Raw genomic sequence first — 12,942 nt, forward strand, 5'->3', positions numbered from 1 at the left:
GTAATTCAGGATGCTGGCCTCAGTGATATGAACATGGAAAATGTTCCGGCATACTAACTGCTGAGTGGGGTTAATCTGCCAGATTAAGGGCTGGGTTCTTGTGAACAGCAGAAGAGTGGATGGGGGAGGCTTTTCACCATGTTGCCACCCCATGGTCTTGTCCAGAGGCTAAATGTGGAGCTTCTGGACTCATTTAGTGTTCAGTGTCTCTGGAGATGAGATCCCCCGAGCTGTGCTTATGTTAAAGAGAGCTGAACCTTGTTTTTTTTCCTCCCTAAGGGTACTTTCACACTAGCGTTTTTTGGCCTCCCTCGCAATGCGTCGTTTTGGAGAAAAAACGCATCCTGCAAAAGTGCTTGCAGGATGCGTTTTTTCTCCATTGACTTGCATTAGCGACGCATTGCGACGGATTGCCACACGTCGCATCCGTCGTGCGACGGATGCGTCGTGTTGTGGGGGACCGTCGGCACAAAAAACACTACATGTAACGTTTTTTTGTGCCGACGGTCCGCCATTTCCGACCGCGCATGCGTGGCCGGAACTCCGCCCCCACCTCCCTGCACCTCACAATGGGGCAGCGGATGCGTGGAAAAACAGCATCCGCTGCCCCCCTTGTGCGGCGCTTACACAGTATACATCGGTACGTCGGGCCGACGCAGCGCGACGGCCCCGTACTGACGCTAGTGTGAAAGTAGCCTAAGGGTGAATCCCTTAGCCACACATACTGTATGCTATTTTGTTATGCCAGAAGGGCCGTATTTGTTTATTTTGCACTAGTTTATGCCGTACATTTTTTAACCCTTTAGTGACAGAGCCAGTTTTGTACTTAATGACCAAACCAATTTTTACAATTCTGACTACAGTCACTTTATGAGGCTATAGCTCTGGATCGCTTCAACGGATCCCACTGATTCTCAGAGGTTATTTTTTGTTACATATTGTACTTCATGTTAGTGGTAAAATGTCTTCGATATGACTTGCGTTTATTTATTAAAAAAAAGGCAATTTTCAAACTTTTAATGTTTCTGCCCTTAAATTAGAGAATCATAGCGCACAAAATAGTTAATAAATAACATTTCCCACAGGTCTACTTTACATCAGCACAATTTTGGAAACATTTTTTTTGTTAGGAAGTTATAAGGGTTAAAAGTTGACCAGCGATTTCTAATTTTTCCAACAAGATTTACAAAACCATTGTAAACCAAGTGACACCCCTCCAAAAACTGCACCCCTCAAGGTGCTCAAAACCACATTCAGGGAGTTTATTAACCCTTCAGGTGCTTCATGAGAACTAAAGCAATGTGGAAGGAAAAAAATGAACATTTTACTTTTTTCACAAAAAATTTACTTTAGACCCAAACTTTTTAATTTTCACAAGGGAAACTAGAGAAAATGGACCACACAATTTGTTGTGCAATTCTCCTTAGTGTGCCGTATGTGGGGGAAAAGCCACTGTTTGGGTGCATGGCAAGGCTCAGAAGGGACGGAGCACAGTTTGACTTTTTGAAGTCAAAACTGGCTGGAATGAATGGCGGGACGCCATGTCGCATTTGGAGACTCCCTAATGTACCTAAACAGTCTAAACCCCCAATTATAACTCAAACCCTAACGCCAATACACACCTAACCCCAACACCAGCCCCCTAACCCTAGCTCTAAGCCTAATGGAAATAACTACAATTTTTTTTTTTATTTACTATTTTTATTTAACTAGGGGGGTGATAAAAGGGGGGTTTGATTTACTATTTTTTTTATTTTGATCACTGTGATAGACCCTATCACAGTGATCAAAATGAACCAATAGGAAAAATCTATTGTTGCCGGATACTGGTCAGCAGATCTCGACAGGCGCACTGCGCATACACCGGTCATTTTCTTCCCTAAAGAAGACGCTGGGGGGGGGGGGGGGGGGGCTAGAGCTGGGGGGGGGGGGGGGGCTAGAGCCGGGGGGGGGGGGGGCACAGGGAACCCCATTTCTCTCTCCTCTGGTATGCTAGATCATATCAGCGGAGAAAGAAATAAATGGAAAATCTGACTTTTCTTTTTGCGGTCGACGTTATTCAGTGAATAACGGCAATCGCAACACTGGGGATGGTAAAAAACCAACCTGAATCATGTTCTCCAGGGTCTCAGCTACCCCCGGTAGCCAAGACCCCAGAGATTTTTCAATGCTGGGGGGAACTATACCCTTACTTCTCAGCACTGTTAAAAAGTGTCACTGAGGAATAAGTACCCTTAACTGCCGCTTATAAAAGGTGTATTGGCGGTCATTAAGGGGTTAATAAACCAGTTGAAAACGTAAATGAGTAGCGTTCCTGTGACTCTCTCTTTGATTAGCTGAGTGAGCCGATCGACCATAGGGGACCAGATCCATTTTCCTATTTTACCTGGACCGATACCTTTATAAAAGATCTTAATTTTTTTTACCCTAAGCACAGTAACAGAGTGGCTCGTTTCGATTGCATACATACACTTCTTATGGACTATTCATACTTTGTGCTTAACTCCACTTTCTGCCCGAAGGTTATATTCCTCTTGACAAGTAGAGGTGTGTCTACAGAGTGTAGAATTTCTGTAAGTAAGCCCTTGTCAGAATGACATCACCTGTCACTCGCCAAGTACAAACAGGTCACCCTGGAATGTGAAAGTGTAGCGCGCCTCTCGGAGAAGTCTACCTGCGTCACCGTGCTTCTCCGTATTATATACTATGCGGCCATAAGTTTATCCGCCATGCATTGCAAAGTTACTATTTGTCATTTTCTTTTTGCTTCCTTCTCTCCCTGGCATCATGCTACAGTTTTTTTTTTGTTTTTTTTTTTAATGCCCCGTTCTTGTTCTGTTTAAAGGGAACCTGTCACTCACCCCAGGCGTTTTTAACTAAAAGAGCCATCTTGTGCAGCACTCATGCTGCATTCTGTCAAGGTGGCCCTTTTAGTTTGGGTCCCTGCAATCGCTGCAATAATCGCTTTTATAATTTGTTCCTCATACCTTGAAGTAGACCTTGGGGCATGTCTTTTCGGGCTGTTGAAAAACTGCTGCTTAGCAAAGATTTGTACTCCAGTCAAACAGTCTGAGTACAGGACTTTGCCTATCAGAGCCTCGCTGCCCCCCACCTCCCTTAAGGCCCCGTCTCACATAGCGATTTACCAACGATCACGACCAGCGATACGACCTGGCCGTGATCCTTGGTAAGTCGCTGTGTGGTCGCTGGAGAGCTGTCACACAGACAGCTCTCTCCAGCGACCAACGATCAGGGGAACGACTTCGGCATCGTTGAAACTGTCTTCAACGATGCCGAAGTCCCCCTGCAGCACCCGGGTAACCAGGGTAAACATCGGGTTACTAAGCGCAGGGCCGCGCTTAGTAACCCGATGTTTACCCTGGTTACCAAAAAAAACAAACAGTACATACTCGCCTTTCGGTGTCCCTTGCCGTCTGCTTCCTGCTCTGACTGAGCCGCCGTACAGTGAGAGCGCAGCGGTGACGTCACTGCTGTGATCTGCTCTCACTGTACGGCGGCTCAGTCAGAGCAGGAAGCAGACGGCAAGGGACCTGACGGACACCGAAAGGCGAGTATGTACTGTTTGTTTTTTTGTACATTTACGCTGGTAACCAGGGTAAACATCGGGTTACTAAGCGCGGCCCTGCGCTTAGTAACCCGATGTTTACCCTGGTTACCAGTGAAGACATCGCTGGATCGGTGTCACACACACCGATTCAGCGATGTCAGCGGGGCCTCAACGACCAAAAAAAGGTCCAGGCCATTCCGACACAACCAGCGATCTCGCAGCAGGGGCCTGATCGCTGGTACGTGTCACACATAGCGAGATCGCTATGGAGGTCGCTGTTGCGTCACAAAACTAGTGACTCAGCAGCGATCTCGCTAGCGATCTCGCTATGTGAGACGGGGCCTTTACTCAGAGGAACTCCTGAATATTTCCAGGATCTTTTTATGTGCAGAAGTCTAATTCACACTTCTGAAGGTGCTAGTTCTCATTGCCAGTACCTCTCCTTTCCGCTTTGGGCCTGATGTACAGACGCCAGTCATTGATGTTTTGTTCTTACCACTCATTTGTAGTTTGCCGATTGTCTGTAGTATTTTTTCCACCAGCTGGCACAGATCCCTGATGTGAGCCGGTACTCCTTTCCCTGAAGAACAGATTTTCAGCAGAAAAATTTTATAGAAAATATTTATTCCCTTTTGTAATCTAGACCTTCTACTGTAGTTTGCAAAAAAAAAAAGTTACTTTTACTCTGAAAGTTTTAATTATTAGTTCTTACACTGTGCTCTTGACAGGTTTCACAACAAAAGTTGACTTTCAGGTTACCTTTCAGCCAGTTTTCCAGATAGTGCTTTCTATGTTACCTACTGTGTGGATTGGCTCCTAAATGTATCACATCTTCACCATAAGTATTCTCTTTGGCTAAGGGGGAGCAAAAAGGAAATAAGCCACTGTCTGACCGGACTCAACAAATTGGTTTCAATTGGCTACCGACAGAACTTTGGATTCAGCTCTGAAGGTTAATACACACTGTAAATCAAGATCAGTTCAAGATAATCATTGTAATCGCCATGGTTGGCACACAATGAATTTGACGGCTGTGTGGCCACCAACCATGGCTGTAGAGTCAGTAAGCTGAACCTCCGACTCCTCAATTTCCATGACACCGACTTCACCAAAATGGGCTCCTACTCCACAGCCCTGCCACCAACTATATCATACGACTCCCTGAATTTCTAAAACCTGTTAACTGGTACCGCAGCTCACACATACTTGTCATGGAGTCGGCTCCTACAGGCTGGCAGTGCCTGCCTTACCCAGGCCAGGAGCCATGTGTGAACAGCACGCACCTTTTTTAAGGAGCTTTACTTGTTGGTCCCTAGTCTCAATGAATGGTCTGTTACCAGATTTAAACCAAACCAATTGCATTTTTTTCTGTTTTATGGGTACCGTAATTGTTTACAGATGTCCTACTTGGTGTGGTTTGTGATTCAGATCATTGGCCAACACTGCGTAACTGTTAGACTCTGATCCTTCCTCATTTTGGAGAATGCCATCACAAGATTTGTTTCAGTTTTGTTCGCCTTTTTTTCTTTCATACGGTGCATGTACAACAAATGGGTTATCTATAAAATTGGATGATCTATGACTAGTTAATAGCTTGTCATCTGATAATTTGGGGCTCTTTTCCAGCACATAATTGCAGGATAATGTCACCTTTCACAGTACTTGGTGCCGACAAACCAGGCTGAAATGTCAAATTAGGAACAAAGTTGTAAAAGGTTTTATGACTTTTTTTACGTATGATTTTTTGTTTTACTTGGATGTTGAAAACTTTTTCAAATGAGTTTTATAAACTACTAGATGGAGACCCGATGTTATCGCATCAGGAGGGTGATGACGTTCCGATGGGGGCAGGCTTTGCAGCAGAGACCCCCCATGCAGTGTGAGAACCCTTTTGAATTGTGAGAACCCTTGTGAGGTGTGAGACTCGTTTATTGTGAGCACCCCTCTCCTTGCAGTGTGATACCCCCTGTGCATTGTGAGTACCCTTTCCCTTGCAGTGTGAGACCTGCCCTGTGTATTGTGAGCCCCCTCCTTTTGTGAGACCTCCCTCCTGTGCATTGTGAGACCCCTTCTGTATTGTGAGACCCCCCATGTATTGTGAGCCCCCCTGTGCAGTGTGAGCCCAGCTTGTGCGCCGGCCATGACAGGACTGTGACAGGCTGAGGGCAGCGAGTCATGTGGGGACACTGGGGAGGATGCGGAGAAGTGGTCCGTGCTCTCCTCCCCTCCTGACTGCAGCTGCTGCCTCCTAACTCTGAGCTCCCGCCGCCGCCTCCACAGCCCCCGTACGGTGATTACCTGCACCCTGTTCCCGCACTGTCCTCTGCTGACGCCGGCCATGACAGGGCTGTGACAGGCTGAGGGCAGCGAGTCATGTGGAGACACGGGGGAGGATGCGGAGAAGTGGTAGCGGCATCCGGGATCCCAGCGGCGGTCTGGCGGCGTGGGGTTCTTGCGGCGGGCAAGTCCCAGCAGTTGGGGGTCCGGCGATGACCCGCTGGTGGTACTGCGCAAGGGCCTGGTACCACCAGCGGGTGCCATATTGGAATACCCATCACTTGGGTATTCCAATATGGCGGTCGGCGTACTTCCTGTGCGGCGCGGTGGATTGTGGGATTCGAGGACGTCCAGACGGAAGTGGATGACAGACAATTTAAGGTAATTATATACCGTAAATAGATGGCTATTTTGATCACAAATTACAAAGAAGGATAACTTTTGGACTGTTTTTTTTTTTTAAATAATCTACAGGGAGTTTGTGCAGTTCAGTGCAAACATTGTGGTGTGGGCAAACATTTAATTGCCTTTTCCATCTATCTCCACCATTCTCTGGCATTATCTGGTTATATAAAGCCAGAGCTGTCAATCAAAGAGGGCAGGATGAAGGTAGAGGATAAAGCATTAGCCATGTACACATGTTGAGTGTTTGAGTTTTTACCTCAGTATTTGGTCAGCCAAAATCAGGAGTGGGTAAAATATGCAGAAGTTGTGACGTGTTTCTATCATTCTTTATTTTTGATTGTTCCACTCTTGGTTTTGGCTTACAAATAATGAGGTAAAATACTGACCAAATACTCAATGTGAGCACGTGACCTGAGTGTGAAGGTGTTTTTTACATGTTTGGCCATGCTACGTGTCCATAAGGAAACGGCCTTACCAAAACCTGTCAGATGACAAATGCACTAGCAGGATGCAGCAGGCCTCCACTAATAATGGCAAGGACAGCACAGGTGCAAACTACTGAAGGAACAGCAACCCACACGCCTACCAGATTATGGAGGGGTTTGCTGCCTAGTAGAAAAAATGCACACTAATGAGGCTTGCGTAGAACGCCAGTCTCACAGGTATGTGTGATGCAAAGTATTTGGCTTAAAGAATATTGATGATGCCCATAGTATTATCAGGCGGGCTACCCAGTACTATATACATGCACCCCACAGGGACAGACGCCCAAGTATACCAAGCCAGCAATAAGGGCCTGGCTGCATCCTGCAAAAAATGATAAAGTGCAATAAAAGATGAAAAAAATAATGCATATGATAAATATATTAACCCCTTTCTGTAATTGGATGTACTATTCCGTCCATGTGGGATGGGCCCTACTTCCCAAGGACGGAATAGTACGTCCAGAGTGATCGGCCGTGCTCACGGGGGGAGCGCAGCCGATCGCAGCCGGGTGTCAGCTGACTATCGCAGCTGACATCCGGCACTATGTGCCAGGAGCGGTCACGGACCGCCCCCGGCACATTAACCCCCGGCACACTGCGATCAAACATGATCGCAGTGTTCCGGCGGTACAGGGAGAGGGCTCCCTGCGGGCTTCCCTGAGACGATCGGTACAAGTCGATGCGCTCACCTTGTACCGAGCGTCTCTTTCTTGCAGGCCCCGGATCCAAAATGGCCGCGGGGCTGCATCCGGGTCCTGCAGGGAGGTGGCTTCACAGCGCCTGCTCAGAGCAGGTGCCGGGAAGCCTCCCTGGTGTGCACGTCAGATCGCCGATCTGACACAGTGCACAGCAAAGAAATTCATGAATAGCTGGGTTTTGGTCATTCTGCCTCACAAAAATCGGATTAAAAAGCGATCAAAAAATGTCACGTGCCCGAAAATGTTACCAATAAAAACGTCAACTCGTCCCGCAAAAAACAAGACTTCACATGACTCTGTGGACCAAAATATGGAAAAATTATAGCACTCAAAATGTGGTAACGCAAAAAACATTTTTTGCAATAAAAAGCGTCTTTTAGTGTGTGACGTCTGCCAATCAAAAATCCGCTAGAAAACGCGCTGTAAATAGTAAATCAAACCCCCCTTCATCACCCCCTTAGTTACAAAAAATAAAAAAAATAAAAAAAGTATTTATTTCCATTTTCCCGTTAGGGTTAGGGTTGGGGCTAGGGTTAGGGTTGGGGCTAAAGTTAGGGTTAGGGTTTGGATTACATTTACGGTTGGGAATAGGGTTGGGATTAGGGTTAGGGGTGTGGTTAGGGTTACAGTTGAGATTAGGGTTGGGTGTGTTTGGATTAGGGTTTCAGTTATAATTGGGGGGTTTCCACTGTTCAGGCACATCAGGGGCTCTCCAAACGCGACATTGCATCCGATCTCAATTCCAGCCAATTCTGCGTTGAAAAAGTAAAACAGTGCTCCTTCCCTTCCGAGCTCTCCTGTGCGCACAAACAGGGGTTTACCCCCACATATGGGGTATCAACGTACTCAGGACAAATTGGACAACAACTTTTGGGGTCCAATTTCTCCTGTTACCCTTGGGAAAATACAAAACTGGGGGCTAAAAAATAATTTTTGTGGGGAAAAAAAGAATTTTTATTTTCACGGCTCTGCGTTATAAACTATAGTGAAACACTTGGGGGTTCAAAGCTCTCACAACACATCTAGATGAGTTCCTTAGGGGGTCTACTTTCCAAAATGGTGTCACTTTTGGGGGGGTTCAATGTTTAGGCACATCAGTGGCTCTCCAAACGCAACATGGCGTCCCATCTCAATTCCAATCAATTTTGCATTGAAAAGTCAAATGGCGCTCCTTCCCTTCGGAGCTCTGCCATGCGCCCAAACAGTGGTTTACCCCCACATATGAGGTGTCAGCGTACTTAAGACAAATTGGACAACAACTTTTGGGGTCCAATTTCTTCTCTTACCCTTGGGAAAATAAAAAATTGGGGGCGAAAAAATTATTTTTGTGAAAAAATATGATTTTTTATTTTTAAGGCTCTGCATTATAAACTTCTGTGAAGCACTTGGTGGGTCAAAGTGCTCACCACACAGCTAGATAAGTTCCTTAGGGAGTCTACTTTCCAAAATGGTGTCACTTGTGGGGGGTTTCAATGTTTAGGCACATCAGGGGCTCTCCAAACGCGACATGGCGTCCTCTATTTCATTCCAGTCAATTTTGCATTGAAAAGTCAAACGGAGATCCTTCCCTTCTGAGCTCTGCCATGCGACCAAACAGTGGTTTACCCCCACATATGGGGTATCGGCGTACTCAGGAGAAAATGGACCCCAAAACTTGTTGTACAATTTGTCCTGTTACCCTTGGTAAAATAAAACAAATTGGAGCTGAAGTTAATTTTTTGTGTAAAAAAGTTAAATGTTCATTTTTATTTAAACATTCCAAAAATTCCTGTGAAACACCTGAAGGGTTAATAAACTTCTTGAATGTGGTTTTGAACACCTTGAGGGGTACAGTTTTTAGAATGGTGTCACACTTGGGTATTTTCTATCATATAGAACCCTCAAAATGACTTCAAATGAGATGTGGTCCCTAAAAAAAATGGTGTTGTAAGGCTACGTTCACACGATCCTTTTTTCACTGCGGATTTTTCAGGTCCTTTTTCGGGAAAATCCGCAGTGAAAAACGGCGGTGCTTCTCTCTGCGGTTTTGTGTCCTTTTTCTACTGCGGATTCCACTGCGGGTTTCCAACTGCAGTTTCCTATTGGTGCTGTTGGAAACCCGCAGCGGAATCCGCAGAAAGAATTGACATGGTACTTCTTTTTTCTGCAGGCAAATCCGCGCGGATTTGCCTGCGAAAAAAAGGATCGTCGGCACAGCGGTTTTTGTTTTCCATAGGGTAACATTGTACTGTACCCTGCATGGAAAACTGCTGCGGATCCGCAGCTGCAATTCCGCTGCGGATCCGCAGCAAAAACCGCATCGTGTGAACATAGCCTAAAAATGAGAAATTGCTGGTCAACTTTTAACCCTTATAACTCCCTAACAAAAAAAAAAATTTGGTTCCAAAATTGTGCTGATGTAAAGTAGACATGTGGGAAATGTTACCTATTAAGTATTTTGTGTGACATATCTCTGTGATTTAATTGTATAAAAATTCAAGTTGGAAAATTGCTAAATTTTCTAAATTTTAGCCAAATTTCCATTTTTTTCACAGATAAACGCAGGTAATATCAAAGAAATGTTACCACTATCATGAAGTACAATATGTCACGAGAAAACAGTGTCAGAATCACCGCGATCCGTTAAAGCGTTCCAGAGATATAACCTCATAAAGGGACAGTGGTCAGAATTGTAAAAATTGGCCCGGTCATTTACGTGCAAACCACTCTTGGGGGTAAAGGAGTTAAATGAGATATTGGTTGATGTTTTGGCCAAAATAGATAAGCTTGCCACCCAACGTCAAGGCTATCAATATCAGCCTGCAGCTGTCTTAATAGCCTTTGCTAGTTATTAATTATAAGGGGACCCTACATCAGTAAAGGCTAAGTATACAGCTGTGAGCTGATATTAATAGCCCGGGAAGGTCCATGGGTATTAAACATCAGCCCCCAGCTGTCTGCTTTTCCTCTGCTGGTTACCAAAATTACATGGGAGCCCACGCCGTTTTTTTCTGAAAAATGATCTTCTATTAATTAAATACATGTACAGTAAGCTTATGGACACAAAAGGGCATCAGTTATGAATGCTATAGAAACATCTATGGCGACTCTTATTGCACATAATATAAAAGGAGAACCGAGAGTCAAAACTGGCCAAAAGGGTCACAAAAGATTATATTTATTGAAAAAAGATCCGTCACATTAACATCAGTATAATATACAGTGATAAATGAGTGATATATTATTTATATAGCACTATTGATTCCATGGTACTGTATATGAGAAGGGGTTACATACAAGTTACAGATATCACTTACAGTAAACAAACTAACAATGACAGACTGATACGGAGGGGCGAGGACCCTGCCCTTGCGGGCTTCCATCTACAGGATGGTGGGGAAGGAGACAATAGGTTGAGGGTTGCTGCAGCTCCGGTGTTGGTGAGGCGGTAGCTTCGGTAGTGATGAGGAGGCAGCAGGGTCAGTGTAGGCTGTAGGCTTTCCTGAAGAGGTGGGTTTTCAGGTTCCGTCTGAAGGATCCGAATGAGGTTGATAGTCGGACGTGTTGGGGCAAAGAATTCCAGAGGATGGGGGATATTCGTGAGAAGTCTTGGAGGCGATTGGATGAGAAGCGAATAAGTGCGTAGGAGAGAAGGAGGTCTTGGGAGGACCGGAGATTACGTGAGGGAAGATATCGGGAGATTAGTTCAGAGATATATGGAGGAGACAGGTTATGAATGGCTTTATAGGTCAGGATTAGTAACTTGAACTGGATACGCTGAGGGAATGGGAGCCAGTGAAGAGATTTGCAGAGGGAGGAAGCAGAGGAGTAGTGAGGAGAGAGATGAATTAGTCGGACAGCAGAGGTAAAGGGAACCTGTGACCCCATTTTTTAAAGATGAGATAAAAATAGCGTTAAATAGGGGCAGAGCTGGGCTTTACATTAGTGTCTTTTTTGTGCCTTTATTCCCCAGCTATGCTGCCGAAATACCGTTGTAAAGTCGCCGTTTTGGGCTATCACTCACGCTGGTCTGGTCAAATGGGCGTGGTGACATAGCTGTTTCTTCCCCCAGATCTTGCTTATCTGTCCGTTGGTGGCGTAGTGGTTTGCGCATGTCCAACTGGCGAATCCACTTCGCAGCTGAGGGAAAAGAGTGCGATCTGCGCTATTCCCCTGGTGATCGGTGGGGGCGGCCATCTTCCTGAGGCCGCGCGTGCGCAGATGGAGTGCTCTGCTGCACGGGGCTTCAGGAAAATGGCTGTGGGATGCCGCGCGTGCGCAGATGGAGATCGCGGCGGCCATTTTCCTGAAGCCGAGTTCGCATCTCGCAGATGGTGTTCGTATAGAGGGAGAGGGGAGGTGGTGAAGTTAGAGAGCAGAGACGGGTGAATACCAAAAGATGAAGTAAGGGACAGAAGTTTGGAGGCTGTTGACTGAAGAGTATCAATGGAAATGTTGAAGTCATCCATGATGATGGTGGGAATGTCAGCAGAGAGAAAGTGAAGAAGCCAGGTGGAGAACTGGTCAATAAAGGCAGTGGCTGGGCCTGGAGGTCGATATATGATGGCAACTTGGAGGTTGGAGGGAGAGTAGATGCGGACAGAATGGACTTCAAAAAAGGGGAGGATAAGGGAGGGTAGAGGTGGGAGTGGGTTAAAGGTGCAGTTAGAAGAAAGGAGAAGACCCGCTCCTCCACCATGTTTGTTGCCGGGTTGATGGGTGTGGGTGAAGTGGAGGCCTCCGTAACACAGCGCAGCAGGGGAGGCGGTGTCAGAGGGTGTTAGCCATGTTTTTGTGAGGCCAAGGAAGGCAAGATTGCCTTCTAACATGTCACTCTGTGATTTCACGGCATGCAGCACATGAATTGCCGGCTTTTTAAAGGACACCGGTGCGTAAAGATCGGACAGCACTCACATAGTCCGAGTGCTGTGCGATTATTATTTTTTTTTCGCACCCATAGGCTTCCATTGGACAGCTTCGTCTGAGATACGAGGACAATTGCAAGCATGCTGCCAATTTTTTTTTTTTCTCAGTCTATCAGCTGAAAAAAAATTTGCAGATGAGATGTGTCCCATTGAATAACATTGGCCAGAGTGCAATCCAATTTTTTTTATTGACTTGCTCTCATCCGTTTTTCTTGCAAATGAGTATTAGCCAAAACTGACAGCTTTCAGAAACTGCATTGTATGAACACTCACTGGGTCACACCTGGTGCTTGTCATCCTGGAAATGTATCACTGAGTGCTTTAGCTAATCCATTGCATGTAAATCTATACATTCATTTAATCTGGCATCTCATAATCCCAGAAATTTAGATTACCGTATTTCTCACTTTTTCCCAAAATGGGGCTGTATCATAAGGCCACATTCACACATTGAGCATTTGATGAGTTTTTTTACCTCAGTATTTGTAAGTCAAAACCAAGAGTGGAACAATCAGAGCAAAAGTGTAATAGAACATGTCACCACTTCTGTATTTATCACCCACTCCTGGTTTGCAAATACTGAGGTAAAACACTGACCAAATACT

At 45.6% G+C, this 12,942-nt stretch overlaps 1 protein-coding gene across 3 annotated transcripts in view; it reads left to right on the forward strand.

Moving 5' to 3' along the window:
* RAB5A (RAB5A, member RAS oncogene family) overlaps positions 1 to 12,942 on the forward strand; it is a 55,722-nt gene that overhangs the window by 14,679 nt on the left and 28,101 nt on the right. The window lies entirely within an intron of this gene.

The sequence above is a fragment of the Ranitomeya variabilis genome, chromosome 6, assembly GCF_051348905.1.
Source record: "Ranitomeya variabilis isolate aRanVar5 chromosome 6, aRanVar5.hap1, whole genome shotgun sequence".
NCBI lineage: Eukaryota > Metazoa > Chordata > Amphibia > Anura > Dendrobatidae > Ranitomeya > Ranitomeya variabilis.